Here is a 14,099-nt window from a genome sequence, read left to right as displayed (position 1 = left end):
ACTATGAAAGGACTGTTCATGACACAGGCTCATCTCTGATTATCACTTATTCTATACACATTGTTTTGCCTCATTCTCTACAAGATAATTATTTGCCATGCTAGTCAAAATATGCCATACACTGTCCTATACTTAATTCAAATGTTAATCACAGACTCGCCTGCTACTGTAAATGGAGACCCACTGGTCTCTCTTCGGCAAGTCACTACTAAGGAAGTTCTGGACGCTCTCTTAGATGTTGATGTTAAATAGTCCACTGGGGCAGACATGCTTGACCCATGTCTTCTACAGCTTGCTGCACCTCTGATTGTGGAGCCCTTGGCACATATTTAATTAATCCATTCTCTTGAGTATTAGTACTAAGGTGTGGAAGTCGTCCCTTGTTCTCCAGCTCCACAAAGGTGGTGATCCCTGCAATCTTAATAATTCATTTCCCAATATCAAAACTTTAATGCCTAGCATAGGCTCAGAGGCAGGCAGAGTAGTCAGGCAGGTAGGCTCAGGGGCAGGCAGAGTAGTCAGGCAGGCAGGCTCAGGGGCAGGCAGAGTAGTCAGGCCGGCAGGCTCAGGGGCAGGCAGAGTAGTCAGGTAGGCTCAGGGGCAGGCAGTGTAGTCAAGCAGGCTCAGGGGCAGGCAGAGTAGTCAGGTAGGCAGGCTCAGGGTCAGGGGCAGGCAGAGTAGTCAGGCAGGCAGGCTCAGGAGCAGGCAGAGTAGTCAGGCAGGCAGGCACAGGGTCAGGCAGAGTGGTCAGGCAGGCAGGCACAGGGTCAGGCAGAGTGGTCAGGCAGGCAGGCACAGGGTCAGGCAGAGTGGTTAGGCAGGCAGGCACAGGGTCAGGCAGTGTGGTCAGGCAGGCAGGCACAGGGTCAGGCAGAGTGGTTAGGCAGGCAGGCACAGGGTCAGGCAGTGTGGTCAGGCAGGCAGGCACAGGGTCAGGCAGAGTGGTCAGGCAGGCAGGCTCGGAGTCAGGACAGGTAAGGGTCAAAACCAGGAGGGCGAGAAAAGAGAGACTGGGAAATGCAGGAGCTGAGACAAAACGCTGGTTGACTTGACAAACAAGACAAACTGGCAACAGACAAACAGAGAACACAGGTAACACAGGAGACAATGAGGAAGATGGATGACACCTGGGAGGGGAGTGGCGACAATCACAAAGACAGGTGAAACAGATCAGGGTGTGTCACTGTCAGGTGGATGGATTATCTTGGCAAAGGATAAATGGTCACTAACAGGGATGTAAACAAATTTGTACACATAATTTGAGCGAAATAAGCTTTTGGGGGATGGAAAATGTCAGCAATTTTTTTTATTTCAGTTCATGAAACATGGGATCAACACTTTACATGTTGTATTTATATTTTTGTTCAGTATACATGCACACAACAACCTCTGTGTTAAAACCTCTCGATTCAGTCTACCACTCTACCATTGTCTCTTATATAGATAGTCCTGTTGGCTGGGAATCTTTGACTACCAGAAGGTCCCAACATGGGCTATTATTTGTATATAAAGCACTTCTCCAGAAACTCTGATACTACCTCACTTCTAAATTGGAAGTCTAGTATCTATAAGATTCACTCTCAAGACTGTTTGGTTCTAGAGGTCTCCTCTGAGTTAGGGGAGACTGGTTTCAGTTACTATACCCCTCAGTCCTGGAATTATTTATTTATTTAACCTTTATCTAACTAGGCAAGTCAGTTAAGAAGAAATTCTTACTTACAATGACAGCCTAGGAACAGTGGGTTCATTGGCAGGATAACAGATTTTTACCTTGTCAGCTCGGGGATTCGATCCAGCATCCTTTTGGTTACTGGCCCAACACTCTAACCACTAGGCTACCTGCCGGAATGACATACAGGTCACTCTAAAACTTATTTGGTCCCAAAAGGTTAATTTACTTGTTTTGATTGATTGCACTTGTTTTAATTGATTGTATATATTGTTTCTACTGGCATTTTGAATGTAACGTAATTTATTTTAAATGTTGTAACTGCAATTTTGTAGTTATCATGCTTGAATTGTTGTTCACATTGCTTGAACTGTTGTTCTCAGGGAAGCATTGGAAATGAGACCCTGGTCTCAATGACTTCCCCTGGTTAAACAAAGGTTAATAATACAAACATGATTCCATGCCAGCCATTACAACGAGCCTGACCTCCTACAGCTCCTCCCACCAGCCTCCTCTGACACACACACACACACACACACACACACACACACACACACACACACACACACACACACACACATATATATATGCATCCCTGTTTTTGAATGTCTGTGTGTGTGCTGTTTAGCTGAGGCCTGGGAGATGGGCTGAAGTGTCGCTTACGGCTCTCGGTATTGGCAGAGCAGAGCAGACCCTGGCATGCTATGAGACGCTGTGTGTGTGAAGTGTTGGACGCTGGCTAGCTGTCTGACAAAAGGCCATTCTTACCAGAGGGAGGGAGAGAGGCATAGAGAGAGGGAGGGATTGGAGGAGTCTGCCGAGTTCCCCCAGACAGAATCCTGGAAGAACGAGAACCAAACATCAGATTCTGGTGTCTGAGCGATCAACACTATCAGTCTCTTAATCGATCATAACAGTTGTAAAATGTTTTCTATTCAAATACGTCCAAAGAGGTTTGCGGTGCTATAATCAAAAATAATGTCCATGTATAGGCCTAATGCTCGACAACGAGTTAAAGCACATCAGTGGAGGCTGCTGAGGGGATGACGGCTCATAATAAGCTGAAATGGAGTCAATGGAATGGTATCAAACACATGGTTTCTATGTGGTGGATACCATGCCACTGACTTTAATGTGGTGGGTACCATGCCACTGACTTCATTCCAGCCATTATTATGATCCGTCCTCCCCTTAACAGCCTTCACTGAAGCACATACATGAACAAATAAATATACTACCAAACAAATAGTGGGCCGCTGAAAGCCTGCAAGTACTGGCAACTCACACTTTCTACTGTGAGTACTGGCACTAAAAGCAACGTGTATTAAGACATTGCATCGGGCCTTACAATCGGGCCTTACAATCGAGCCTTACAATCGAGCCTTACAATCGAGCCTTACAATCGAGCCTTACAATCGAGCCTTACAATCGAGCCTTACAATCGAGCCTTACAATCGAGCCTTGCATCGAGCCTTGCATCGAGCCTTGCATCGAGCCTTACCATCGAGCCTTACCATCGAGCCTTACAATCGAGCCTTACAATCGAGCCTTACAATCGAGCCTTACAATCGAGCCTTACAATCGAGCCTTACAATCGAGCCTTGCATCGAGCCTTGCATCGAGCCTTGCATCGAGCCTTGCATCGAGCCTTGCATCGAGCCTTGCATCGAGCCTTACAATCGAGCCTTGCATCGAGCCTTGCATCGAGCCTTACAATCGAGCCTTACAATCGAGCCTTGCATCGAGCCTTGCATCGAGCCTTGCATCGAGCCTTGCATCGAGCCTTGCATCGAGCCTTGCATCGAGCCTTACAATCGAGCCTTACAATCGAGCCTTACAATCGAGCCTTGCATCGAGCCTTGCATCGAGCCTTACAATCGAGCCTTACAATCGAGCCTTGCATTGAGCCTTGCATCGAGCCTTGCATCGAGCCTTACAATCGAGCCTTACAATCGAGCCTTGCATCGAGCCTTACAATCGAGTTTTACAATCGAGCCTTGCATCGAGCCTTGCATCGAGCCTTGCATCGAGCCTTGCATCGAGCCTTGCATCGGGCCTTGCATCGAGCCTTACAATCGAGCTTTACAATCGAGTCTTACAATCGAGCCTTACAATCGAGCCTTGCATCGAGCCTTACAATCGAGTTTTACAATCGAGCCTTGCATCGAGCCTTGCATCGAGCCTTGCATCGGGCCTTGCATCGAGCCTTACAATCGAGCTTTACAATCGAGTCTTACAATCGAGCCTTACATCGGGCCTTGCATCGAGCCTTGCATCGAGCCTTGCATCGGGCCTTGCATCGAGCATTAGCCTTATATGAAGAAACAAACAGTGACACTCTGGATGTACACATACGCAGTGGCACACGAGGTACACACACGATGTACACACGAGGTACACACATGAGGTACACACGACGTACACACGAGGTACACACATGAGGTACACACAACGTACACACATGAGATACACACATGAGGTACACACGAGGTACACACAAGGCACACACGAGGTACACACGAGGTACACACAAGGCACACACGAGGTACACACGAGGTACACACAAGGCACACACGAGGTACACACGAGGTACACACATGGCGTACACACGACGTACACACATGACGTACACACAAGGTACACACATGACGTACACACGACGTACACACGAGGTACACACGTGGTACACACGACGTACACACGAGGTACACACGTGGTACACACACACAACGTACACACGTGGTACACACATATGCAGAAGCAGAGGGTTGAAGATCCCAGAGATGCTTTATGACTCCCTTAACCTCCCACAAGAACTTTTCCACTTCTTACCCCCCTTCTTTTTCACTAGGGCCTCTCAGCCTCTCTCTCACTCTCAGCTTCTTTCTCTCCATTTCCCCCTCTCACTCTCTGATGACTCATTTCTCTGTGTGTAATGTCTGATCAAATCTAGTTATTAAAGCGGGCGAGGTCTTTTTGCCGTTACTGTAGCTCTGAGCGATTAGGGCTTTCTGGTCTGTTCAGTTTAGGTTAGATTATTAGAAAATAACCACAGTTTTCGACTTTGGTTTTGATTATTGTTTTAAACATTAAATGCACAATGCAATGTGTAGGTTGAATGCTGTAACAACAGATGTAAAATACATTTTAAAAAGACCCATGATGGTAGTGACTGCCCATTACTGCTTATCACTTATTAACCATCATTTATTCACATTACTTTGCTTTAATAAAATACAGTGCATTCAGGAAGTATTCAGACCACTTGACTTCTTCCACATTTGGTGACTTTACAGCCTTATTCTAAAATGGATTAAATGGTTCTTGTTTATTCATCCATCTACACACAATACACCATAATAGCAAAGCAAAAACAGCTTTTTAGAATTGTTTGCTAATTTATACAAAATAAAAAACTGAAAATATCACATATTTATGTAAGTATTCAGACCCTTTACTCAGTACTTTGTTTAAGCACCTTTGGCAGCAATTACAGAGTCTTCTTGGGTGTGACGCTACAAGCAGGTATATCTCACTGGTCACCCCCAAAGCCAATTCCTCCTTTGGTCACCTTTCCTTCCAGTTCTCTGCTGCTAATGACTGGAATGAACTGCAAACATCACTGAAGCTGGAGACTCACATCTCCCTAACTAGCTTTAAGCACCAGCTATCAGAGCAGCTTACAGATCACTGCACATGTACATAGCCCATCTGTAAACAGCCCATCTATCTACCGCATCCCCATACTGTATTTATGTATTTATCTTGCTCCTTTGCACCCCAGTATCTCTACTTGCACATTCATCTTCTGCACATCTACCATTCCAGTGTTTAATTGCTATATTGTAACTATTTATTGCCTTAACTCCCTTATCTTATCTCATTTGCACTCACTGTATATAGACTTTTGTTTTATTTTTTTTCTACTGTATTATTGACTGTATGTTTTGTTTATTCCATGTTTAACTCTGTGTTGTTGTATGTGTTGAATTGCTATGCTTTATCTTGGCCAGGTCGCAGTTGCAAATGAGAACTTGTTCTCAACTAGCCTACCTGGCTAAATAAAGGTGAAATAAAATTTCAAAAAACAAGCTTGGCACACCTGAATTTGGGGAGTTTCTCCCAATCTTCTCTGCAGATCATCTCAAGCTCTGTCAGGTTGAATGGGGAGCGTAGCTGCACAGCTATTTTTAGGTCTCTTCAGAGATGTTCGATCAGGTTCAAGTCCAGGCTCTAGCTGGGCCACTCAAGGACATTCAGAGACTTGTCCAGAAGCCACTCCTGCATTGTCTTATTGGCTGTGTGCTTAGGGTCATTGTCCTATTGGAAGGTGAACCTTCATTTCAGTCTGAGGTCCTGAGCACTTTGGAGCATGTTTTCATCACGTATCTCTCTGTACTTTGCTCCGTTCATTCTTCCCTCCATCCTGACTAGTCTGCCAGTGCCTGCCATTGAAAAACATCCCTACAGCATGATGCTGCCACCACCATGCTTCACCGTAGGGATGGTGCCATGTTTCCTCCAGACATGATGGTTGGCATTCAGGTCAAAGAGTTCAATCTTGGTTTTATCAGACCAGAGAATCTTGTTTCTCATGGTCTGAGAGTCATTAGGTGCCTTTTGGAAAACTCCAAGCGGGCTGTCATGTGCCTTTCACTGAGGAGTGGCTTCTGTCTGGCCACTCTACCATAAAGGCCTGATTGCTGGAGTGCTGCAGAGATGGTTGTCCTTCTGGAAGGTTCTCCCATCTCCAAAGAGGAACTCTGTATCTGTCAGTGACCATCGGGTTCTTGGGCATCTCTCTGACCAAGGCCCTTCTACCCCATTTAATGATGGATGAATGATGGAGGCCACTGTGTTATTGGGGACCTTCAATGCTAACGAAATGTGTTGGTACCCTTCCCCAGATCTGTGCCTCGAGTGGTAGGTTCGAGCCCAGGCTCTGTCGCAGCCGGCCCCAAACCGGGAGGTCCATGGGGCGACGCACAATTGGCCTAGCGTCGTCCGGGTTAGGCCGGTAGGGATATCCTTGTCTCATCGCGCACTTAGCGACTCCTGTGGCGGGCCGGGCGCAGTGCACGCAAACCAGGTCGCCAGGTGCACTGTGTTTCCTCTGACACATTGGTGCGGATGGCTTCCGGGTTGGATGCGCGCTGTGTTAAGAAGCAGTGCGGCTTGGTTGGGTTGTGTTTCGGAGGACGCATGGATTTCGACCTTCGTCTCTCCCGAGCCCGTACGGGAGTTGTAGCGATGAGACAAGATAGTAACTACTAACAATTGGATACCATGCAATTGGGGAGAAAAGGGGGTAAAATAAAAAATAAAAGAATAAGGCTATAACGTAACAAAATGTGTAACAATTCAAGAGGTCTGAATACTTTCTGAAATCACTGTATTTCTGTTGTTGGGTATATTACATTTGTGTTATTTGATGACTATTATTTAATCGCCAGCAGCATACCACCCTGCATACCACTGCTGGCTTGCTTCTGAAGCTAAGCAGGGTTGGTCCTGGTCAGTTCCTGGATGGGAGACCAGATGCTGCTAGAAGTGGTATTGGAGGGCCAGTAGGAGGCACTCTTTCCTCTGGTCTAAAAAAAATAAATATCCCAATGCCCCAGGGCAGTGATTGGGGACACTGCCCTGTGTAGGGTGCTGTCTTTCGGATGGGACGTTAAACGGGTGTCCTGACTCTCTGAGGTCATTAAAGATCCCATGGCACTTATTGTAAGAGTAGGGATGTTAACCCTGGTGTCCTGGCTAAATTCCCAATCTGGGACCAACCATCATGGTCACCTAATAATCCCCAGTTTACAATTGGCTCATTCATCCCCCTCCTCTCCCCTGTAACTATTCCCCAGGTTGTTGCTGCAAGTGAGAACGTGTTCTCAGTCAATTTATGGATAAAAAATAAATAAATGCTATCTCATCTCTATAAAGCTGATGCCTATAATGACTGACAAAATCACTATTTTAGTAGTTCTTCAAAGTAAATAAGGCATACTTTTATGAATGCTGAATATCAATCACTTAGATCATAATTTTCAAGTAGAGATACCTCGCAAAGTCACTACCCTCTCGATCGCGCACTCTCTTTCCGTGTCTGCCCCAGACGAACCTAACATAGAAGGTGTAAAAGAAACACCCAGACAAGTAACGCGCAATGGATTATGGTCATTATAGTTAATTACCACGTTTTCTGCGCTAAACCAGAGAGGAAGAGGCAAAGCGAGAGGGATATCCCAAAATCTGTCTTCTCCAGCGAGTGGCGTTTTTTTCGGGCTTGATCTGATTTATCTCTAGAGAAACTGCGCAATGTGCGCATTTGATCTCCCAGGAAGAAAAACAATGAACAAAATGGAATTCAAATAATTTAACAGACGTCGGTCAATTAGTTATTTAAAAACAGAAAAATAACAGAGTATACCCCATGACAAAATTATAGAATTGCAAGAAATAAGAGCGGTGTGAGCAGTTAATGTCATGAACAGTGCGAGTGAAAACGTTTTGGAACCCCTGCAGTAGAGTACTGCACAACGCAAGAAGGAAAAGGGAGAAAGCAAAATAAAGGAAACAACTTGTTTATTTGTTTTGTTGACTCCATTAGTTCAGTGCCACGTAGCCAATCCTCTTCTAGTGGCAGTAATCACATATCTCTGTCTGTCTGTCGCACAAGTTAATTGAACTGCATAAACACTTTTCGGGAAGCTCATAATAGAACTGCATTTATTTTTGGTAACAGACATATACAACAAATGTGCAGTGTGGACCCAGAGGATATCACTTATAAGTATTAATTAAAACGCTCGTTTCCAAAGTGGTCCTCGATGGCAAAAACAATATCACATATAATGTTTAAAAGAGAAGACAAAATTACAAACCATAAATACATTCATTTATATTGACACCCTAAAAAGTGTCACTATTCACTGCACTTTTCCCTAACCTTAAAAATCCACCATATTCATTTCACATGAAAGAAATCTATTCATTGCATATCATACCTATCATTCAAATATACACTCCTGACCAGCAGTATGGGGCACAAGGGGCAGTAAATGAGCTAATGTTAATATTTCATGAAGTATCGTTTACATAGTATTATACTTTTAGTCTGAAACAGCTCACATTTCATCCTTGGTACTGTGAGTGAGTGAGTGAGTGAGTGAGTGAGTGAGTGAGTGAGAGAGAGAGATCTGCCCAATGCATTCTGATCAACTATCATTTCCCTGTGTTTCCATGGTGATTGAGTTATATTTGAGGTTGACTCAATGATTCAGAGGAGAGCTTGGCATTCATCTCTCATTCTCCTACATCTGATGCACAGCACTTAAAAACACACCAGGCTTCAAAGTTCTTCATCAAGCCAAAAATGGAATAAAATAGAACAGGAATATAATATGTCCATTTGCCAGAATACAATGATTCTGTAATTCTGTAAAGAGATTGAAATTAGTAATTTTAGCTGTCAAATGTCACATCCAAGTTCTTCCATAAGAACTGAATATACTACTGTAGATAAAGACTATAAATATGCACACTTATCTGCACAACAAATGTAGAATGTTTTATTCAAAGTCCCTCATGTATCTACAGTTGGGATTCAACCCCATATTACTCCGAATCTAAAAGAGTTCCCTACTGTACATTCTGTGGCTTCTCTCTGTATATAATCTCTGGCTAGAATACCATGTACTAAAGCTGTTATTTCCTCTTGAGATTGACGACCAGATTGTCTTGTAGCCCACACACAAGCTTGCACGCACAATTCACACCCAGCTTGTCATGTAGCATACTATACAACAAATACATGTGATTAAAAGCAGAACTCATATTTCAAGACATGGTACAGTATATGAGCAGGGTTGGGGAGTAATGGATATGTAATCTATTACATGTAAGGGATTACAGAAACGGTAACTGTAATCTGTTACGTTACCAGCAAAAATATTGTAATCAGATTACTTTTAAATTCAGAAAGGATGTTTGCGAGAAAAAAATCTGACACTTCTCTATTTTCTCAAAGACATTCGAATCAGCATTGAAAAAAGGCACAACTTTAAGTTTGTTCCACCTGAGCAAGTCCAGTTCTCTGCTGCCAATGACTGGAACGAATTGCAAAAATCGCTGAAGTTGGAGACATATCTTCCTCACTAACTTTAAGCATCAGCTGTCAGAGCAGCTTACCTTATCGCTGCAGCTGTACACAGCCCATCTGTAAATAGCCCATCCAACTACCTACCTCATCCCCATAATGTTTTTATATACTTTTTTTGCACACCAGCATTTCTACTTGCACATCATCATCTGCTCATCTATCACCCCAGTGTTAATTTGCTAAATTGTAATTACTTCGCTACTATGGCCTATGTATTGCCTTACCTCCATACTCCATTTACACACACTGTGTATAGATGTTTTCTATTGTTATTGACTGTACTTTTGTTTACTCCATGTGTAACTCTGTTGTTGTTTTTTTGTCGCACTGCTTTGCTTTATATTGGCCAAGTCGCAGTTGTAAATGAGAACTGGCCTACCTGGTTAAATAAAGGTGAAATAAAAATTATAATAAAGTCTTACCACAAGCCAGAGACCACCATGATGACACACCAAATATGTTTGATGGATTGCGGGAAAAGAGCAGGAATTGGCTTTTGTAGGACATAGTCCAAGCTATGTCTTCCAATGGTGTGACTGCTGTCGGGATCCAGAGATTATCCAACTTGATTAAAGGCTTGGAGGTAAGGATGACAGCAGTGATGTAGTCTACGGCGATACAGATATTAGGCTGATATTACTGATATCTACATAACGCATTGATGTGAATCACCCTGCTATGCTCTCATTTACCTATTTACGCCCTACGGATTGTAGCCGATGTGGATGGCTGTTCACAAATCTAAATGTGTATTTAAACCCAATAATGGTTGAATTCTTAAAGTTTAAGCTGCCTATCAATAATTGTTTTGGACAGCCAGTGAAAAATGTGCTCCTGCAACAGCTGCAAAATGCAGATCCCAGCCTATGGAATGAAAGTGAGGCTTTTATTGCTCAAACTAATACATGCTGGGAAAAAATCCATAGGCCTAATGGACACATGTTCAAACTTGCACACTTTGGATAGACTTAACGGGGGAAGTCTGTTGTTGCCACATCCATTTTTGGAATTATAAATTATATATACAGTACCAGTCAAACGTTTGGACACAAAGGGTTTTCCTTTATTTGACTGTTTTCGACATTGTAGAATAATAGTGAAGACATCAGAACTATGAAATAACACATATGGAATCATGTAGTAACCAAAAAAGTGTTAAACAAATCAAAATACATTTTATATTTGAGATTCTTTAAAGTAGCCACCCCTTGCCTTGATGACAGCTTCTACAGCTGGCATACAGACCGGTCACGAGGAGGCTGCTACAGCGGGCAGACAGACAGGTCACGAGGAGGCTGCTACAGCGGGCAGACAGACAGGTCATGAGGAGGCTGCTACAGCGGGCAGACAGACAGGTCATGAGGAGGCTTCTACAGCTGGCATACAGACCGGTCACGAGGAGGCTGCTACAGCGGGCAGACAGACAGGTCACGAGGAGGCTGCTACAGCGGGCAGACAGACAGGTCATGAGGAGGCTGCTACAGCGGGCAGACAGACAGGTCATGAGGAGGCTGCTACAGCGGGCAGACAGACAGGTCATGAGGAGGCTGCTACAGCGGGCAGACAGACAGGTCATGTGGAGGCTGCTACAGCGGGCAGACAGACAGGTCATGTGGAGGCTGCTACAGCGGACAGACTGGCAGGTCATGAGGAGGCTGCTACAGAGGGCAGACAGACAGGTCATGTGGAGGCTGCTACAGCGGACAGACTGGCAGGTCATGAGGAGGCTGCTACAGCGGGCAGACCGGCAGGTCATGTGGAGGCTGCTACAGCGGGCAGACAGACAGGTCATGTGGAGGCTGCTACAGCGGGCAGACAGACAGGTCATGAGGAGGCTGCTACAGAGGGCAGACAGACAGGTCATGTGGAGGCTGCTACAGCGGGCAGACAGACAGGTCTGAAGGACAGAATGTGTTTCTGGGAACCAGATGAATGCCAGTACATGTATATTGTTATTTATATGTAGTCAGTGCTAGAGGGGGTCAATACAAACCCGTCACAGAATGAATGGGCAACAATGAGTTGAGAAGAAATACATTACACTATAACTGTAAAACTGTAGCTAATACAGTACTTATGCTTATAACTAGCCTCAGCAGAGGGCAATAAACAGAACAGGGTAGGGTATTCATCCACTTGTGGCATGACAGTCATCTACTGTAATTATATTTACTGAGGTGCACCAAAGGACAAATAGCAGAGGAAAAAAGCTTCCCCTAAGGATAGAGCGCAGATAGAGGGGGGAGCAGATCTTATTGAAGAAAGAAAAGAGGGATGGAGGAATGAATAACTGCAGCAAGCCAGACAGAACCACTTGATCTGTAAGCTTGTGTGTGTGGATGTGTGTGTATATGTGTGTAGCACTAAGCTCCTGAACTGACCCCCAGAGAGAGATAGAGAGTACAGAGGGAGAGGGAGAACCAGTCATGTGTGGAGAACACACAGCATTGGAACACTAGATCAAATGAACAGCGCAGAATCGTCTAAAATGCATGAATCCATTTGGCTCCCCGGGCCCCGCCCCCTCGGTCTCTCTCTCTCTTCTTTCCTCACTCCCTGCATCCCTCCACTGTGCCAGTCTGAGTGCAGGTCAGATGAGGACTGCTATCAGCGCGCTCACAGAAACAGCTCTTAGCTCTGCTTTGTAACACTTTTTTTTTAATAGTTTTCATCCACATGCACACAATTTCAGGGACAGAATGACAGAGGAAAAAAAGAGGGGGCAAAATCATTTGCAAACCCACTGCAGTAGAGAATGGGGAGAAGAGAGGGAAGGGGGTGGGGGAGAAGAGAACGAGGGAGGAGAGGAAGGGGCAGGAGGTGGGAGGAGGAGAGGAGGGGGAAGGAGAGGTGAGGTCGGTGTGAGTGGGGTAGTTTGGTGAGAGAGCAGCACAGATATAGACAGCATCAGAGAGTACAACGTCCGACTGCCACTGTCCTCCCTCCCTCCACCTTCTCATCTCATCAAAAGTGTGCACCCGCCCCGCTCTGACAGAGCACCAAAATCACCACAGTGCATGCTGGGTAAAGGCGAGGGTAAATCAGGACAAACGCAGGGACTAAGGATACTGCGGTAAAAAAAAGAAGATAGATAAAGAAGGAGAATGAAGGGGGGGAGGAGAGGGGGTTGTGAAACTAAATCTGCTAGTTTCAGCGAGTTTAGGTATCTTACATGGCATCCTGTTCCTGTGTCTGATGCAAGTTTGTGAAAACGCGTATTGTTACATTTATTGCCATTGTTTCAGGGTTGAGCAAACGAAAATAAACATGTATTTCCGTGAAGACGTACCAACTAAACTGGTAACCACTTCCACACAACAAAGGCTTTTTTAAGCATGTGTGTTTCAGCTGGAGGCCGCAAGGGGATGTTGATTGTAACGAATCACATGCTTCCGATTGCACTGTAAGGGGCTTGTCACATCATGAGAGACCAATCAGCATCATCTTGGTTAAACAAAGAATAAAAGATTAATACAATATAATATATAGTTAATTTGGAATGTATTCAAATCCCTTGACTTATTCCACATTGTGTAATGTTAGTCTTATTCAAATGTGTTTTTTTTATATCCTCATTAATCTACACACAATAATGACAACGCAAAAACAGTTTTTTTTTAGAAAAAAAAAAAAAATAGCACATTTACATCAGTATTCAGACCCTTTACTCAGTACTTTGTTGAAGCACCTATGGCAGCGATTACAGCCTTGAGTCTTCTTGGGTATGACGCTACAAGTTAGGCACATCTGTATTTGAGGAGTTTCTCCCATTCTTCTCTACTATCTCAAGGTCTGTCAGGTTGGATGGGGAGCGTCGCTGCAGAGCTATTTTTAGGTCTCCCCAGAGATGTTTGATCGGGTTCAAGTATAGGTTCTGGCTGGGCCACTCAAGGACATTCAGAGACTTGTCCCGAAGCCACTCCTGCATTGTCTTGGCTGTGTGCTTAGGGTCATTGTCCTGTTAGAAGATGAACCTTCGCCCCAGTCCTGAGAATTCTGGAGCAGGATTTCAACAGGGATCTCTGTACTTTGCTCCATTCATCGTTCCCTCCATCCTAACTAGTCTCCCAGTGCCTGCCACTGAAAAACATCCCCACAGCATGATGCTGCCACCACCATGCTTCACCATAAGGATGGTGCCAGGTTTCCTCCAGACGTGACGTTTGGCATTCAGGCCAAAGAGTTCAATCTTGGTTTCATCAGACCAGAAAATCTTGTTTCTCATGGTCTGAGAGTCTTTAGGTGACTTTTGGCAAACTCCAAGTGGGCTGT

At 44.6% G+C, this 14,099-nt stretch overlaps 1 protein-coding gene across 16 annotated transcripts in view; it reads right to left on the bottom strand.

The window, feature by feature from the left end:
* LOC139392081 (thyroid hormone receptor beta-like) overlaps window positions 1–14,099 on the bottom strand; it is a 118,388-nt gene that overhangs the window by 42,104 nt on the left and 62,185 nt on the right. The window contains exon 3 of one of the 16 annotated variants that reach the window (XM_071139792.1): window positions 2,438–2,508. The exons of 14 other annotated variants lie outside the window; for them this stretch is intronic. The gene's annotated coding sequence lies outside the window, so the exon portion shown is untranslated. Of the gene's footprint in view, window positions 1–2,437; window positions 2,509–14,099 lie in introns of those variants that run through there. One more of the 16 variants, XM_071139786.1, reaches the window with a different exon arrangement.

This window comes from Oncorhynchus clarkii, chromosome 32, assembly GCF_045791955.1.
Source record: "Oncorhynchus clarkii lewisi isolate Uvic-CL-2024 chromosome 32, UVic_Ocla_1.0, whole genome shotgun sequence".
In the NCBI taxonomy this organism is placed as follows: domain Eukaryota; kingdom Metazoa; phylum Chordata; class Actinopteri; order Salmoniformes; family Salmonidae; genus Oncorhynchus; species Oncorhynchus clarkii.
This window is presented reverse-complemented; position numbering and strand designations above follow the sequence as displayed.